General features: G+C 38.6%; 1 pseudogene; it reads left to right on the forward strand.

Annotated features, from left to right (window-relative positions):
• The window catches only part of LOC127447576 (citramalyl-CoA lyase, mitochondrial-like), a 101,644-nt pseudogene that overhangs the window by 73,438 nt on the left and 9,007 nt on the right, over positions 1–19,199 (forward strand).

Below are 19,199 nucleotides of genomic sequence, written 5' to 3' on the forward strand. Positions count from 1 at the left end.
TTCCTGGACCCTCCTCTCAGGCCGCCTGACCCAGCCCCCTACCTTGAGCTGCCTCCCAGGCTGCCAGACCCCGCCCCCTTCCTGGATCCTCTTCTCAGGCCGCTTGACCCTGCCCCTACCTTGAACTGCCTCTCAGGCCGCTGGACCCCGCCCCCTTCCTGGACCCTCCTCTCAGGCTGCCTGACCCCCGCCCCTGCCCTTAGTTTTGGGTTTTTTTCCCTTTGTGGCAGAGCCCTGACATGTATGTGTTCTATGTCTGTTTTATGTATTGTGTCTGGATTCAGCCACTTCGGTTGGTTTAAATTATTTGCTCTGTGGCTGAATCCAGGCACTTGTGTTTTGTCTCATGCTGTGTGAATGCACTTGGGTTTGTGTTTTCTCATTCCCTTGTGCATTTGTGTCTGTCTTCAATGATAACCCCACCCTCTCATTTGCCTTGTTATCTGTCTGATTGTATTTTCACTTGCCCTCCTCGTTATCTCTTTGTTTCCTTACCTATTTAACCCCATTGTGTTTTTTGTCTTGTGCCAGTTCATTGAGGGATGTTGCTTGTGTTTATGTTCCATGTTAGGTCTCTGTTGGTTGTGTTCCTGTCCAGTCAGATTTCTGTCAGTTCCCCATTCTAGCCCAGCCCGTCATTGTGTTATCATCCTGGACTGGGTTTGTTTTTCCCCTTCGGGGTAGTTTTTGTTTGTTTTTGTTTTTTTGTGATTTTTGTTTTATTTATTTTTTTGTTTTAATAAAAACCCATTGAATTGCCTCCTGCATTTGAGACCTTCCCTCACTCTAAACCTGACATGCAGGTCTTTGCATGGATTGGCTCTCATTAGCTAGTGCAGCTGCTCATCGAAAGTGTCAGTTAGCAGTAGGGATACCACGCTCATGCACTTGTACACTGCCGTTCAAAAGTTTGGGGTCACTTACTCATTCTTTATTATTATTTTTTCTACTTTTTTTTTCACCCAATTTGTTATGCCCAATTCCCAATGTGCTTTTAAGTCCTCGTGGTCGCGTAGTGATTCGCCTCAACCAGGTGGCGGAGGACGAATCCCGCCAACCCGCGCATCTTATCACGTAGCTTGTTGAGTGCATTGCCACAGAGACATAGCATGTGTGGAGGCTTCACGCCATCCACTGCGGCATCCACGCTCAACTCACCACGCGCCCCACCGAGAACGAACCACATTATAGCGACCACGAGGAGGTTACCCCATGTGACTCTACCCTACCTAGCAACTGGGCCAATTTGGTTGCTTAGGAGACCTGGCTGACGTCACTCAGCACACCCTGGGATTCAAACTAGCAAACTCCAGGGGTGGTAGCTAGCATCTTTTACCACTGAGCTACCCAGGCCCCCTTTTCTTCACATTTTAGAATAATAGTGAAGTCATCAAAATAATAGTGAAGTCATTCATAACAGAAATGGAATTATGGGTATTATGTTGTGATAATAATAAATACAAAATATGTTATATTTTAGTATTTTAAAAGTAGCCACTCTTTGCTTAGGATTTGCAGAAACGTACTCTTGGCATTTTTTGGTATCACACTGGGATGCTTTTAAAACAGTATTAAAGAAGTTCTCATCTATGCTGGGCAATTATTGGCTGCTTTTCTTTATTATTCGGTCCAAGTCATCCATTTCAAAAATGTTTTTTTTATTTTTTTTTTATAAAATTTTAGTTTTGTAATGAGATAAATTAATATGTTGGCACAATTATATTTTTGTCTACAAAACTAATTTCAAACATTTAAGCATACGCCTTCAAATCAAAAGGTTTTTAAGTCAAGTGACCCCAAACTTTTGAACGGCAGTGTATGTGTAAAGCCATTGTTGTGTTGAAGCCAGCTGCTCTTACGAGCTTCTTGGCTCACACTTACGCACTCTGTTTGCAGCAGATTACCAGGAGCAGAGTGCTAATTCACTTCATACAGACTCCATTTTTATTTACAGTTGTGCTCAAAAGTTTGCATACCCTTGGAGAATTGGTAATATATGTACCATTTTTAAAGAAAACATTAGTGAACAGGCAAAACTCATTTATTTTATTTCTTATGGGATTCATATTCAACTGTAGGTTATAACAGAATGGCACAATCATAAAACAAAACATGGCAACAAAGAAAAAAATTAAATGACCCCTGTTCAAAAGTCTGCATACCCTTAGTTCTTAATACTGTCTATTGCCCCCTTTAGCATCAATGACAGCGTGCAGTCTTCTGTAATGGTTGTCTATGAGGCCCCAAATTCTTGCAGGTGGTATAGCTGCCCATTCGTCTTGGCAAAATGCCTCCAGCTCATGCAAAGTCTTTAGTCGTCTTGCATGAACCGCACGTTTGAGATCTCCCCAGAGTGGCTCGATGACATTAAGGTCAGGAGACTGTGATGGCCACTCCAGAACCTTCACCTTTTTCCGCTGTAACCACTGGAGGGTCAACCTGGCCTTGTGCTTAGGGTCATTGTCGTGCTGGAAAGTCCAAGAGTGTCCCATGCGCAGCTTTCATGCAGAAGAATGCAGATTGTCTGCCAGTATTTTCTGGTAACATGCTGCATTCATCTTGCCATCAATTTTCACAAGATTCCCTGTGCCTTTAGAGCTCACCCCCCCCCCCCCCCCAAAAACAACAGTGAGCCACCACCATGCTTCACAGTGGGGATGGTATTCTTTTTACTATAGGCCTTGTTGACCCCTCTCCAAACATAGTGCTTATGGTTGTGACCATAAAGCTCTATTTTGGTCTCGTCACTCCAAATTACAGTGTGCCAGAAGCTGTGAGGCGTGTCAAGGTGTTGTTGGGCATATTGTAACCGGGCTTTTTTGTGGCATTGGCACAGTAAAGGCTTCTTTCTGGCAACTCGACCATGCAGCTCATTTTTGTTCAAGTATCGTCATATTGTGCTCCTGGAAACAACCACACCATCTTTTTCCAGAGCAGCCTGTATTTCTCCTGAGGTTACCTGTGGGTTTTTCTTTGTATCCCAAACAATTCTTCTGGCAGTTGTGGCTGAAATCTTTCTTGGTCTACCTGACCTTGGCTTGGTATCAAGAGATCCCCGAATTTTCCACTTCTTAATAAGTGATTGAAAAGTACTGACTGGCATTTTCAAGGCTTTGGATATCTTTTTATATCCTTTTCCATCTTTATAAAGTTCCATTACCTTGTTACGCAGGTCTTTTGACAGTTCTTTTCTGCCCCCCATGGCTCAGTATCTAGCCTACTCAGTGCATCCACGTGAGAGCTAACAAACTCATTGACTGTTAATACACAGACACTAATTGCAATTTAAAAAGCCACAGGTGTGGGAAATTAAACTTTAATTGCCATTTAAACCTGTGTCTGTAACAAGGCCAAACATTCAAGGGTATGTAAACTTTTGATCACGGCCATTTGGGTTTTTTCTGTTATCATTATGATTTAAAAAGGAGCCAAACAACTATGTGATAATAAATGGCTTCATATCCAATATAAGGATCACTATCCTTAAATAAAAGACAGTTTTTTGCATGATCAGTCATATTTTCAAAATCAGTGTCAAAATTTCACAATTTCTGCTTGGGTGTGCAAACTTTTGAGCACAACTGTAATTAAATAGCAGCTTTTTGCAGTTTAATAATCACTTTGAGTCACATAGTGACTGGCTTTTCCGGAGGTGAAAACTTCTGTAGGGTGTGTCTACAGCATTTACACACTGCTGTCACATATAACTGACCTATTAGAAAATGTATACTGTGCTAATTATGCAGGAAATATTAAACATGAGCATATACTGTATCTGTGATTATTAGAAGAAATTGATTGGATTATCTGGCTAAATACAACATAACTGGTGACATTAACAAGCCTGTAATTTTATATTACTCTTGATTTAAAAATATGGACAATCCCCTCACATTACAGTGCATCCGGAAAGTATTCACAGCTCTTCACTTTTTCCACATTTTGTTATGTTACAGCCTTATTCCAAAATGGATTAAATTCATTATTTTCCTCAAAATTCTACAAACAATACCCCATAATGGCAGCGTGAAAGACGTTTGTTTGAAATCTTTGCAAATTTATTAAAAATAAAAAACGAAATAAATCACAGGTACATAAGTATTCACAGCCTTTGCCATGACACTCAAAATTGAGCTCAGGTGCATCCCGTTTCCACTGATCATCCTTGAGATGTTTCTACAACTTGAAGTCCACCTGTGGTAAATTCAGTTGATTGGACATGATTTGGAAAGGCACACACCTGTCTATATAAGGTCCCACAGTTAACAGTGCATGTCAGAGCACAAACCAAGCCATGAAGTCCAAGGAATTGTCTGTAGACCTCCGAGACAGGATTGTATCGAGGCACAGATCTGAGGAAGGGTACAGAAAAATTTCTCCCAATGAGCACAGTGGCCTCCATCATTCGTAAATGGAAGAAGTTTGGAACCACCAGGACTCTTCCTAGAGCTGGCCGCCTGGCCAAACTGAGCGATTGGGGGAGAAGGGCCTTAGTCAGGGAGGCGACCAAGAACCCGATGGTCACTCTGACAGAGCTCCAGCATTTCTCTGTGGAGAGAGGAGAACCTTCCAGAAGAACAACCATCTCTGCAGCACTCCACCAATCAGGCCTGTATGGTAGAGTGCCCAGACGGAAGCCACTCCTCAGTAAAAGGCACATGACAGCCCACCTGGAGTTTGCCAAAAGGCACCTGAAGGACTCTCAGACCATGAGAAACAAAGATTGAACTCTTTGGCCTGAATGGCAAGCGTCATGTCTGGAGGAAACCAGGCACCATTCATCACCTGGCCAATACCATCCCTACAGTGAAGCATGGTGGTGGCAGCATCATGCTGTGGGGATGTTTTTCAGCAGCAGGAACTGGGAGGCTAGTCAGGATCAAGGGAAAGATGAATGCAGCAATGTACAGAGACAACCTAGATGAAAATCTGCTCCAGAGCACTCTGGACCTCAGACTGGGGCGAAGGTTCATCTTCCAACAGGTCAACGACCTTAAGCACACAGCCAAGATAACAAAAGAGTTGTTCTGGGACAACTCTGTGAATGTCCTTGAGTGGCCCAGCCAGAGCCCAGACTTGAACCCAGTTGAACATCTCTGGAGAGTTCTGAAAATGGCTGTGCACCGACGCTCCCCATCCAACCTGATAGAGCTTGAGAGGTCCTGCAAAGAAGAATGGGAGAAACTGCCCAAAAATAGGTGTGCCAAGCTTGTAGCATCATACTCAAAAAGACTTGAGGCTGTAATTGGTGCCAAAGGTGCTTCAGCAAAGTATTGAGCAAAGGCTGTGAATACTTATGTACATGTGATTTTTTTATTTTTATTTTTTATTTTTTTTTATATAAATTTGCAAAGATTTCAAACAAACTTCTTTCACGTTGTCATTATGGGGTATTGTTTGTAGAATTTTTAGGAAAATAATGAATTTAATCCATTTTGGAATGAGGCTGTAACATAACAAAATGTGGAAAAAGTGAAGCGCTGTGAATACTTTCCGGATGCACTGTATGTAATTTTATGTTACGAAATGCGGGGCTCAACACAATTTCCCACACTCACTCTGCTCAAATCGTAATCAAGAGTTGCTTGTTTCTCTTTTGCATGGGTAAATAAACACTCAGCAGCATAAAGAGCTTGAGAGAAACATGCATTAGTCCAAACGCAACAGCCAGCATTATCTGAAGCTGTGAAACGCATCAGATTTTTTCTGCCGTCTTCTCTTGACCATCATCGAGTTCAGACACTCGAAGAGCTTAAGAAACAGCAATATTTAAAGGGCTCAAGTGCCGGAAAGTGTAGATTTATGGGCTTTTTGTCATCATGTAAATTCGCACTGGATTAATATTACCAGGGATTATTTTTACCGGTTGTTTTATAGGTAGTACGTGCAGTCCGTAAAAAGTCCGGGAAAATTACTGACATGAATGATTCGCATGGGATTAAAATTACTGAGAACTGAGAAGCTGTGGTAATTATTACATTACCCCATATGAAACTAATCCCATCTGAATAAGGTTTAATACTAATACTACTATTAATAATAATAATAAATCAATAGTAATTTATAATATTTAAGCAATATCTCACACCTGTGATGCTCTGTTATGCAGCACTTTGACAAAAATAACTCATGATGTATTTTGGATTGTGCTGTGAGGTTCTGAATAACACCACCTCATTTGATAAAAATAACAGCATTATGTTGAAAATTAATTGTTCTATTTACATTTATTTAAAGTCTTAATTAAATTATTTATACACAGTTTTGATGATAATGTTGAAATAAACTTGATATGGATTTCAGAAAAAATAAAACAAAAAACAGGTATCAGTATCGCTGAGTACTGAAAAGGAAGTAAAAAAAAACTCTTTTAAAAAAAAAAAAAAATGGAATGAGGACATCCCTTGTTAGCAGTAAATCTATGAGCCGGCTTTTTTTAGTGAATCAAAAAGACTTATGAATCAGTTGGAGCTGGCTGACTTAATTGACTCACTCCAAATAAACCAAGATCTGTTACTGTGTTATGTGTACTTAAGGCTCATGAGACTCATGATAGTTACTTACTGGTCATTCATATGACAACATGTAGTTTAAAATACAAATTTTAGTTTAGTTGTAAAAAGTGAATAATTCTAAATGGACTGTCTGGCAATTAAATATTTCATAAATAATAAAACAATAAAAAAATGTAAAAAGCAGTTCACTTTTAAACATGCTTACAGTATTGTTTATTTGTCTCTCATGTCTGTAAAATCCACTTTTAAAATGCAATAAAAGAAAAAAAAAAACATAATAATAATAGAAAAAAGCAGGTAAGAAATCTAACAGGCTGGGAAATGTTTTTATGTACCAGCACCTTGGATGGTGGTCTAAAAATTAAATTTCTGACCCTGAGGAGGATGAATAGAATCTAAGGAATTTAATGATTCCGATTCTTGTCAAAGAATTGTCAATGAAACCGTTAAGCAAACAGAATCTTTTAGTACTTTTGAGGAGGAAATATTTGGAATTAATAAAAGCAATTAATAGTGGATTTACTGCCATTAACCAGCCTATTACAAAATGATTATGATCATTTAATATTTTAACAGAACAGATTTTTGACACAGACTAATTAACTATGAAAAAATGGAACAGGTTCTGAATAACAAACAGTTCTCGGTTCCTGACCCTACTTAAATGGCAGCATATTTAAGGTACCTACCTTTTGGAACAGGCTTTACATTGGGAGCGTGCCTATGATGCATTTATATGCTGCCTCTGGTGACAGCTCACTAGGTTTTGGAACAGACCCTAAAATGGGTTTGCAGATCTATACTGACTTCATTTGGATTTATTACATGGCCATCATGGCTAGACCATGGAGTTAAACAGTTTTTGGATGGATGTGACCCTGGTTGTGATTCTTTGTGTGGACGGAGTGAAGATGACCTAGACTACGAAGTCCCTCATTCAGGTTGAATTAACCCCTGAGTTTCTCCCCCCCCCCCCCCCCCTTACTTAGCCTCTCTTATCCCTCCTCTAATCTAACCTGACAACTCCTGAACTACTGTTTCCTCTTGCTGTTTAACTGAGATCACATTTCTCTTTGGATGGAGTGCCGTGCTCAGGCCAATGGAAACCTCATCTTTCGGCCCTTTCCCTCCCACCTACATTCTTTTTGGGCTGCATCTGGTTTGAATCTTCTGGCGTGTGCTGCTGTGTCAGTTAGGCCCTGGAACTTGGCTTTAACTTTGATTCTACCTCCCTGCCATCCATCCACTTCCTTTGGTCATGTGTCTGTGGTGTTTGTGTGGACGACATGTGTGCAGGGATTTTCACTTTATGGCCTTTGGTGCATTTGCTCTAGTGAGGTTGATCCCTCTCGCTAGATCTTGCTCCGCACCGTAATCCCAGGCGCCAACCACCACTTCCTCTGTAAATTCAGATAACGTCCTATCTTTTTACAAGGGTACCATTGACCAGTTCAAACGGATATGTCCTGAGTTGCATTTTTATTGCTTGCAATTTTCCATATGTGACATAATATTTCTTCCTGTTTACCAGAGCTTTGTCCACTAGCACAAAAGCAAACAATAAACAGTCTAACCTAGTTTCACTGGTGTGCATGTTTGACAATCTTTCATTACCTATATGGGCTACACACAAATCTGTGTACTTACTGTCAAATAGAACAAATTTCCCATTCTTAAGAAAGTCTGAATTGCATAATATAGCAATTCAATGTTCTGTGAAAGCACATTATGTTTATTACATCATTGAATATTGCAGAAAAAGGGTCATTTTTTGGGTAACCCTTTTATTTCAGTAACCAGCCTGCTTTTAAGTCATTTAGGGGGTATTTACACTTTGTCACTTCATTGCTTTTTTACTGATCGGATTGTCATCTGATCATAAAAAGACCAAGTGTAAATGCCCTCCAAGACAGATTTGAGACGGATATACACTCACTTAGCACTTTATTAAAAACACAGTGGTCCTAATAAAGTGCCCGACGTGGTCTTCTGCTGTTGTAGACCATTCTTCTCAAGGATCAATGTGTTGTGCATTCTGAGATGCTATTCTGCTCACTACAATTGTACAGAGTGGTTATCTGAGTTACCATAGCTTTTCTGTCAGCTCAAACCAGTCTGGCCATTCTCTGTTGAACTCTCTCATGAACAAGGTGTGCTCTCTGGATGTTTTTTGTTTTTGGCACCATTCAGAGAAAACTCTACAGAGTGTTGTGCGTGAAAATCTAGGAGATCAGCAGTTACAGAATTACTCAAACCAGCCCATCTGTCACCAACAATAATGCCATGGTTGAAATAACTGAGATCACATTTTTCCCCCATTCTGATGGTTGATGTGAACATTAACTGAAGCTCCTGACCCTTATCTGCATGATTTTATGCATTGCTCTGCTGCCACATGGTTAGCTGATTAGATAATAACATGAATAAGTAGTTGTACAGGTGTTCCTAATAAAGTGCTCAGTGAGTGTAGATCCGATCACTTAAACCACCTCTGGAGGTTAAACCTCCAGACAAAACTTGGTCAAGTGTAAATGCATCTGGCTGTTCAAGCCACATATGTAAACTTTATTCCGCTGAAACAACGCTACGTCAGCATATGGAAAATTCAAAACAAAACAGCTGTTACTGAGTATTTGCATATGGTTTGCATCGCGCAATAAATATTAACAAAGTAAGAAACGGGTGCACGTTTTAGAAGAGAAAACTTTATTCTTCATTTGATGGAGATCACTAAATAAACTGAAACTAAACACTGACAGTAAGTGCAGCTGACACACATGGACATATCTTACCTACAACAGGCCCTGATGGGAAAAATACACACACACACACACACACACACACCCCGATACACCTGCGTGTGCAATGTCACCTGGAATCAAACAATAAATCACCTCTTTTAAATTCACTGCTCGGCATAATCCCGAAAGTGAACCCAAGTGTTTTATTTGCATAAAGCGCGGGAACTGAAGATTGGATTTATATCTGTTTGGAGGAGACACATTGATCTGGCCACATGTAAAAGGAATGTGCTTATTCAGTCGGAAAGCAATCTGATCAGTATAAACACATGAAGTGATCAAGTGTAAATACCCCCTTACTTTCAATGATGTTGACTCTGGATATGTTAGTGTGTATTTTGTGTCTCTGGCAGGATGCAGCTCGGAAAACTAGCTGAAGATGTTGACAGAGCTGGATCTGGGGCGTACAGAGGGGTGAGTGAATAATGACTCTTGAGCATCTTAAAGGAATACAGTAGTTCACTCAAAAATGAATATTCTGTCATAATTTACTCAGCCTCATGTTTTTCCAAACCTGTATGACTTTCTTCCATTGAACATAAAATAGCTCTTGTACTTTTGGGTCCTTTTTTTAAGCTTTTAGTGAGTCACTATCAATTGCAATTGTATTGAAAAGACAGACCAGAATATTTATAATTTTTTTTTCCTTTTTTGTTCCTCAAAAGAAAGAACGTTGAACAGTTTTGTAACGAAATGAGGGTTTAATTTATTACTTTGTTTCTTCAATGGAACACATAAAAAAGATATTTTAAAGAATGTTCATGCTGCTCTATTCCATACGATGAAACCAGATACGAAAAGGGCTTGTTTGCAATATTTCTCTATCAAATTTATGGTGATTACAGTAAGATTATAGTTAATGTGGCACTGATGATAGTTTTATTGCAAAAATTAAAGGCTATGCTCAGCTTAATCTGAAAAGTGAGAAACTAAAAATACCTCTAATGTGCTATTGCATTTTCTTTCATTTGTAAAGAACACAGCAGCCTCTGAACTCACAGGGTAAGAGGAAACCACAGGTCTTTTCAAAGCAATAAAAACAGTCTTTTTTTTACTCTGTAAAGAGGATTTGATCTCTGTAGTCAGGCCCAGAGAGAGACGGGCTGTATATCTTGGCATAAGCTCAAGAAAGCCATGACATTTTGAAATTGGCCTCACAAGGCAGATGTCACAAAATATGCTCTCTCAACCATTTTTCCCTGGAAACACAGGGCCTCTTGAATAGACCTTCAAAGAGGTTGGTAAAGATGAGATTTGATATTAAGATGGGGGCAAAAACTTTCTAATATCAACCATTTTTGCTTTAAAGATACAGTACAGTGCCCCCAAAGTATTTAAACTCTTAATCGCTTTTAAAAATGTATGAATGTCATTGTGTTAGGTAACAAAATATCTGACATCTGCAAACATATGAAGCTAGACCTTTTTTTTTTTTTTTTTTAAACTGTCTTCACTTTGCCATTTGTGCAATTACTGTTAACCACCTGGTCCCAAGCTCACTTTTAATGCATGTATGTGGTCAGTTCATCTCAAGTTCACACAGAGTTAGCAGAGTAACCTCAGTTATAGTAACCTCATCACATGTACTTTGTACATGTTCCATTAAGATGGCTACATTCACACTGCAGCTAATTGTAACCCAAGATCAATTGTTTTCCAGCACATCAACTATTGTTTTATCATCTAAAACCTAAGAAACTTTTTTTTTTTTTTTGCTTTAAAGTATGTCTGTGCTATCTTTCTTTAAAATAAATGCCACTTGGTTTGATATTTTGTTATCTAATGCTATGACATTCATATATGTATTTTTTTTTTTAAGTGTGCCATAAGTGTCCAAATACTTTTTTGGGCCACTGTATGTCTATAGTAGATGTGAGGGGAATGAGATGTTTTTGAAGTCAATGAATTATCAAAGTTTTGTTTATCATTAAAGGCAAGCCATACTTACAACTACTGCAATTCGCTGTATCGCACTGAAGTTAGACATCAAACATATACCTTTAATTGTATCTCTGGGGATAAAATAAAAAGTGCATGTTTCGATAAAATAATATTGGTGTATCGCTCTTGTGGTATAGTCTTGCCGTTTCATCAGGGAATTACACATTTAATGACTAGTGGCTTGATATACAGAGAGGTCAGTCTGTCTTATACTGAAGATCTTCATTAAAGTGGCATCATTAAACACTCTTTGCTCCTGATCACCTCCATGTGTGTAATACTGAAGGTGTTGAGGCTTATTTTGGATGTCTGTCCACCCATCAAAGCAGGGCTTCCTCTGCCAGGCAGCTCCTGGTGGCCCCCAGCATTGCCAATACACCAGCCCCCAAATCCCTACAGCCCATTTTCCCCAGCCAGCCAACCTAGCCCAAATCTGCAGTATTCAGCTGCTCTGCATGACCACTGAAAAGACTTAAAAGAGCCGACAATGTCTTAACTAGGTAGATGAAGGGAGGGAGGGACCGAGGCTGAGAGATGGAGGGGCCCCTAGTCTGTTGCTCACAGTTAGTTTAGGTTTGAAGCAGGAAGTTTTTAACTAGTGGTTTTAATTACTACTCATATATTTCCTGGGCTGCTCTATGTTTTTTCCCTTTTTTAATTGCTGACAGGTGCTCATATTTTTCTTTCTTGTTCTTTGCTGTTTTGTCTTTTACTTTCCTCTGATTTTGTTTCCTCAAAAAATGCAATTCTTCTCTTAAAGTAATATTCCGGATTTAAAACAAGTTGAGCTCATTCGAAATAATTTGTGGCACATTATTGATTACCACAAAAATTTATTTTTACTTGCCCCTCCTTTTTTTTTTAAAAAGTGAGGCATTTTCAATGGAAGTGAATGGGGCCAATGTTAAAATACTCACTGTTTTAGTATAGACACAAAACGTAAAAACAATATGTGTGTTAAAATCGCTTACTAAGCTTTTCTGTGTAAAGTTATAGCAAATTTTACATCATGTTACGTCATGATGATGTAATGTAAACAAACCCTAGAAGGACTGTAAAAATTATGATTTAAACAACTTTACAGCTTAAATAATACATGAGTTTCAACAGAATAATTAATGTAAGTGCTTTTATAAAATTATAAGCCTCATATTTCTGCCTTTAAAACATCCTGAAAATTGGCCCTATTCATTTCCATTGTAAGTGCCTCACTGTAACCTCGATTTATACTTTTTTAAAAGAAAAGAAGGGACAAGTCTTAAATTATTTTTTTATGGCAATCAACATAATGCTACAAATGCTGTCAATAGAGCTTAACTAGTATTGAACCCAGGATATTCCTTTAAGCTTACATGACCCTAGTAGAATCTTCAAGACATTAATCATTTTAGGGATCATGAATATTGCATTTTGTTTTTTTAATTTAGTACTTACCTGATGAAGCTATTTAAAATATATTCCACAAGACAAAATAATAACTGAATGTACACAAATGATCCTTTTCAGAAATGTGCATACCCTTGGTGTTTTCCTCCTTTAATAAAAATAAAAAAATAAAAACATAACATTTTTATGATATGTTGTTTGAGTACAACTGTATTTAACATCTCCTGAGAGTGTCCCAAAAAGAACATGGTTGATTTGATTTTTATTTCAGTATCTGTTATAGTTGCATACAGTTGGTATCAGGAATTCCCTCTCATCCACATATACAAATATCCCCATTTTGAGAGTTTTCCCAAAAAGAAATTGCCCACAAGATCAGCCATTCACTACCCACATAGCCACCCAAAAATCAATACAAACTCCACACATATATCTCATTGGGTTATACAGTGTGTGTTAGTGTTAGTGTGTGTGTTAGTGTGTGTGTTAGTGTGTGTGTTAGTGTGTGTGTGTGTTTAAAAAAAAGGTGCATACATATATGGTGGGGGTTAGAACATGCTTTGCACACGGCAAAGCTCATAGCCGCAGCAGGATACAGGAGATTGTGAGCAGAGAGGAAGTCATGTAGCACTGACCTGACATGGGCCCACAGCTTTGAAAGTGGCGTGAGACACACATGAAAGGAGAGGGTGTTTCTCTTTTTCTCCTCCTCTCCTCTTTTCTGTCTTTTATAGCTCTGATCTTTGAACATTTTAGTTACGTTGCCATGCACAGCTAAAGAGAAACCTTACAAAAAATGATCATGATAACCATAGATTCTGGCAAATTAATGTAGTTACTACAGTTATCGTAAATATGTGGTATCTTGGTATTAACCACCACTCATCACTTTTATCAAAAATGGAAATTAATGGTGATGTGCATAATTTTCTAATATATATAATTTATCCTATCCCAATTTAATTTAATTCAGCTGTGGTGCTTTTAACATCGCTCTGTTTGAGCCTCCCGTCAACATAGCATACACTCAACCAATGATATGAGTTTGGGATGGGACTACATGTCCTGTGGGAAACCTGTTTGAAAACAGTAATTTTGTATGCCATTTCTTTTACTATCATTAGTGGCACAGAAATTACACATTTTACCAAAGAGATAAATTGTGAATTTATTATGATTTCACATCAGTAACAATAACAGAAGCAACTATGTTATATTCCAGGAAACTATCATTACCATTGGTAAATTTTAATTTTAGGGGAAGCATTCATCAACGTAAATCATAAAAATGTTCTTAAATGACACACTCTGTTTCTAAAATGCAGTCTACAAAGTTAGTAGTTGTTAAAATAAAATGGCATGACCAAATGTTCTTGATTTGGCAAATCCAGTGATATTACTGTTACATGTTTTACTCTGAAACGAAGAGGCTGCATCAAATCATAATGGTGCTTTTTTACTGTCAAGGCTGTGTAACTTAAAATAATTTTATATCACAAAATAATAACCTGCGATCAAGTGCTATTGTGCAGCATTAAATATCTCTCTTTCCCTCTTTTGTGTGTGTGAGTGTGTGTGTGTGTGTGTGTGTGTGTGTGTGTGTGTGTGTGTTTGTTTCTGTGAAGAGCAGTCAGTGAGTGTCTAATCCAGCACACAACACAAAGTCGTACCACTACAAGCCTGATTATCTCTCTCTCCTCCTCCTCTTCTTCTGTTATCTGCAGCCGACCCTAAATCCCTCTGTTGTTTATTTTCTTTCCCTTTTTCACGTAGATGAGCAGAGGAACCTCCAGACTGATTTGTTGCTAAAAGATGGACTTACTTGTTTCCTTTTGTGTGAAAATCTTCTACTATCCCTTTCTATCCTCTCTTTCTGTGCTTGTTTGACTGACAAGGCTTATTGGACTATAACAGGCGTAACTCTCCCCCCCCTCCTTCTTTTGTCCACAGACAATTCTCCCACATATTCGGGGTTGTGCGCATTCTTTGGCCGCCACACTACTGAGTCCTGAAAGGAACCAGCTCAAGTCCCGTCCCTCCCCGTCCGCTCCTAATTCTCTTCCCCCCCACATGGTGAAATGAGCACTTCAGCAGGCCGGAAACATTTAATCTGGCCCTCTTTTGAAGAGAATTAATTGAAACTTATCCACTTGCCGCCTTTTTCACTCTAGCAGCTCCCTCTCCCCAAAATCCCTGCCTCTTTCCCATCCGGATCGTGGTGGATGGGGCCAACTCAGCACTTGTTCTTGAGAAGTGTGGGTTTTAGCGAGGGTTGAACAACCTCTAGAGGAGTCGGCGGTCTATAGTGCCATTGACGACCAGAAAAGCCCTCTTCTCTTGACAGGTATTAATGTTTAAGCAACTACGGTTCAATGCCGAGATCCCCCGTACTGTGTAAATATTGAAAGGGACAATCAAGCCTGATACTTCAGCGCTATAAAAGCACACCTGTAATTTGTTGTCACTTATTGACATCCTAATGGCACCTCTCCATCGCGGCAGACATTTTATACACATGGCAGAGCTTTCAGTTTTATTGAGGGCTACATAAACGCTTAATTTTGCTGCATAGTGGCTATTATTTCGCGCAAAAATACAGGGCCATTAGAGAGGTCAGCGTAGCACCTGATAAAAGAGAAGGAAATGGAAGGGCCACTAAACAAGCCTCTCCCTCTCCCTCCCTTTCTCCGTTGGAGGGGAATATTATGCTAAGCCTTTGGCGTTTTTATGTTGCCATAGCAGCATTACTCCTGCAGGGTTGTGACCTCAGATGATTACAGTACAAAGCTTATTGGGTCTTGAAAACCCCTTTGAAGATGAAAAGTCTTTGATGGTTTTTATTTATGCAAATCTTTTAGATATGATTTATCCTACTGAGATTGAATGGGGAGATGATTAAAATTCCCCCATTAGAAAAAAAAAAACCTCAATGAAGGCATATTCTTTGAGCTAGTAAAACAAGTGTGTGTGGGATATTTTTGCCTTTATTTGAAAAACTAGCCTTGACGTACCTGTGGTTATTTTAATCTGCTGTCCCCAATGTGTGAAAGAGAGATGGATCAGGGGACAGGGAATTACACTTTTCTGCTTTGAGTTTTTTTTTTTTTTCTCTCTCTTCCCTTCCCTTCCCCCTTCTTTTTTTTTTTTTTTTTTTTTTTTTTTTGTACAGGCTTTAAAAGAAAATATCTGACAGAGGGAGCTTTTGTGTGTTTCCAGATGATAGATTTTGGAATTTGGGCAACCCCACTGGCAGTCCACAGCTAGCTGTGAACTGGTCTGTTGGAAAAAATCAGAATGCTTTGGTCTTCAAAGAACCAAACTTCATTTTAAAGCCTGCATAGGTAAGCTCAAATATTAGCAGGAAAATGAATAGCGCAGAGAAGTGTCGTATCACACGTTGCGAGTCTCATGAGTCTGTCTGCCTGGGGAAGCAGAGGCTCTGCATAAATGAAATGAAATGCACTCCCAGAAAGCTCAAATCTCGTCCCTTCCCTTTTCATATTCGGCATTTGTTGCTTTGTAAATGCAGACAGGAACCTGTAGTATATCTCGAGGGCCCTGTGAAATAGGAGTTGTCCAAAGACTGTGTGAATCCTGTGAAGTTTTTGAAGCAATATCTTTTTTTTTTTCTCCAAAAGCAATATCTTTTTTTTTTTTTTTCTTTCTCCAAAACCCTGAGTCAGACGTTTTTGAATTTATTTAGGCTAGGATTTTTTCAATATGCTGTCTGTTTACATGTGATTAAAGTGTTGTTTTGTACTACTCTTTTGTGTGTGTGTCTGTTTCAGTTTGTTGACAGACATGAGCAGTACTTAAAAGGCTGGTCACCTTTGTGGAAACTGCTGTGGGTCTGATGAATTTTAAGGTAAAGTACAGCCCTGCAAACCTTATAAATCATCACATCTCAAAGAACTTTCAGTCTCTTTTGAATTATCAAATCTGAAAATTATCTCTTTCATGTAACCTTTAGGAAAAAATTGACATGTTTTTTTGTCCGCTTATGAAATATGCAGTTCTTTTTTCTTTGATTATTTTCTTTTTCCCCCTCCCCCAAACCCTCTGTTGTGCTGGCTAGACGGAATCACAGAGGCAATACAAGGAAATATTGCAGAGTCACAGCAAGAAGTGAAATTAATTTGGAACCCAACAAAAGCATTCACCAAATTCCATCTGCTCCACGCCTGACACAGTCATATCACATTCTAGACTTTCTCTCACCAATCCCAGTTCTGAGGTTAGTTTCAGCCTTGGATGCTCTTCACAGATTTCTAGATTTCTCCATCCATTAAACAGAGATGCATCAGGCCATTAAGTGTGTGTGTGGGTGTGTGTGTGTGTGTGTGTGTGTGTCTGTGTGTGTGTGTGTGTGTGTGTCTGTGTGTGTGCGTGTGTGTGCGCGCGCACGTGACTTTCTTTTTAATATGTGATCAAGTTCCATTTCTAAACACTATGTAAGGAACAGAGGCATGGACAGCGATTAAGGGAGTTTTGGGGAAAATTAGAGCCATCTGACTGGGTGACTTGATTGTGTGCCAAAGACCACATGTACACACACATACTTGCACCGCTCTTTATTTTCTCTTTCTCTTGAAGGCAGTGTGTGAAGTACTTCGAGATCTTGGGCCAAAGGCAGTTTTTCATCACGATGGTCAGATGACTTTTGTGCCAGCATAGGTCTGCTTTCTTGACATTTATGTATTTTTATTTTGCACCATTTATTCACCTTTAATTCATTTCATTTGTGTGACAGTACCCTAAATGTTAAAATTAGTTTCCATCTGCTAATAAGCTCACATATAGGATGCAAGTTAGAATTTTTGTTTCCATAATATATTATGTTTAAGATTATCCCTTCAGATACACATGATCTTTTATTTGATGTTTGGGTTTTGTATAGTTGTTTTTATATAATGGTTATGTTTTCTGTCTCTTCCAAATGTTGGAGCCACATGCACTAAAGATGCTAAAGAACTCCTGTATGTGCGGCAGAAAGTGGTGGTCACCACCAAAGTGTTCGGTCTCCAGGCAATCAACCTTGTTGTTTACATTGACTATCAGGATGTGGATGGACTGAGGCAACAGGCCAGAGAGGCGCGCTCATGGGCTTCACTGGTATGCTTACTGCTACGTTCACATCGATTTCTTTTCTTTTCACTTACCGTATGGTCTTCCATACCTAATTTGGCCTTTCAGAATAATTAGGATCTTAAAAAATATATATATATAAAAAAATGCACTTACATATAGGCATATTTACATATTGATAATGTACTGTGTAAAAATGCCCCTTACCTCAGCAAAACAAGTAAGAAAACCTGTGACTGACATCATCAAATTAAAAAAAGTTCAATATAATTGGTAATCAACGCCGTACCACAGAAGCTGTTGATAGAGCTTCACTTGTTTTTAGACTTAAGTATTCCTTTAGATATTTCTCTAAAATTCTGAGAGTGGAAAATATTAACACTCCTGTTAATATATATATATATATATATTTATTTATTTTTTTTTTTTTTTAAGTGTCTCCTGCTGATTAATATTGTTTTGTGGGCTGATTGCCTGTCTCTCCCTCTGGCTTTCAGCCCTCTTCTCTCTTCGTCTCTTGTTTTGCTGGACATTTACCTCATTAATGCTGTCATTAATTCCTTTTGAACAAAAATGCTGGCATGATGTTATATTTCAGGGTTTTTTTTAAATTCTTTTCATTATGTAAAGCTCCCCATTTTGTATTAGAGATTATTTTAATTACCTGTGCTTTAAATGTTGTTCTACAGACATGAAACTTCAAAGATAGTTAATAGCATTTGTATGTCTGTGTACGCATGCGTGCATCTCTCTGTATTTGTCCATGTGTATGCGTTATTGGTGAGTGTGTGTAGGAGATTGACGTATGTTCGCAGCTTAGTGCTTTGTGGTTTTGTAGCCAGGCAACGTGTGTGTGTGGAGTCCTGGTGAGCGGGTAACTGGCCACAGGAGGCCAGACACAGCACTCCTCTGAGCCTCCGCTAATGAATATGTAATTGCTGTTTGCAGAATACACACTGTTCTCCCTGCACATCTCTGTATACACTAGCACTGCCATTCCTCCAGAACACAGCAGTCCTCTGCTCAAGATGTTCTCCTCTCTCTTTTTTCCCCTCATTTTATTTTTATTTTATTTTTTTCATCATAAATCCTTATTACTGATCCATAGTCTGTTTTAGAGTTTTTATTAAAAATTTATTTTAAACATCTTATGTAGGATGTAAGTTGTTTTACCTATTATTTTATTTAAACCTGTATTTTGAAAATCATGAAAATTGCCATATAAGCTGGCATGGTGTTATAAAATCTAAAACATGTGTGATTTAAAACACAATTTTATTATAATTTAATGATGTAGGCTTTAGAAATTAATAGAATTGCACCTCAGGAAAAAAGCTTTTCATACAGAAGATATTTTAATAATTGTTCATAATTAACAACCCTTAGAAAAATGTACTGTGGTAACCATGCTTTCTGACAGAATACCATAGTTACTATAGTTATTGTTACTAATTTTTCAATCATGGTAAAT

This window comes from Myxocyprinus asiaticus, chromosome 10 (assembly GCF_019703515.2).
Source record: "Myxocyprinus asiaticus isolate MX2 ecotype Aquarium Trade chromosome 10, UBuf_Myxa_2, whole genome shotgun sequence".
Lineage (NCBI taxonomy): Eukaryota > Metazoa > Chordata > Actinopteri > Cypriniformes > Catostomidae > Myxocyprinus > Myxocyprinus asiaticus.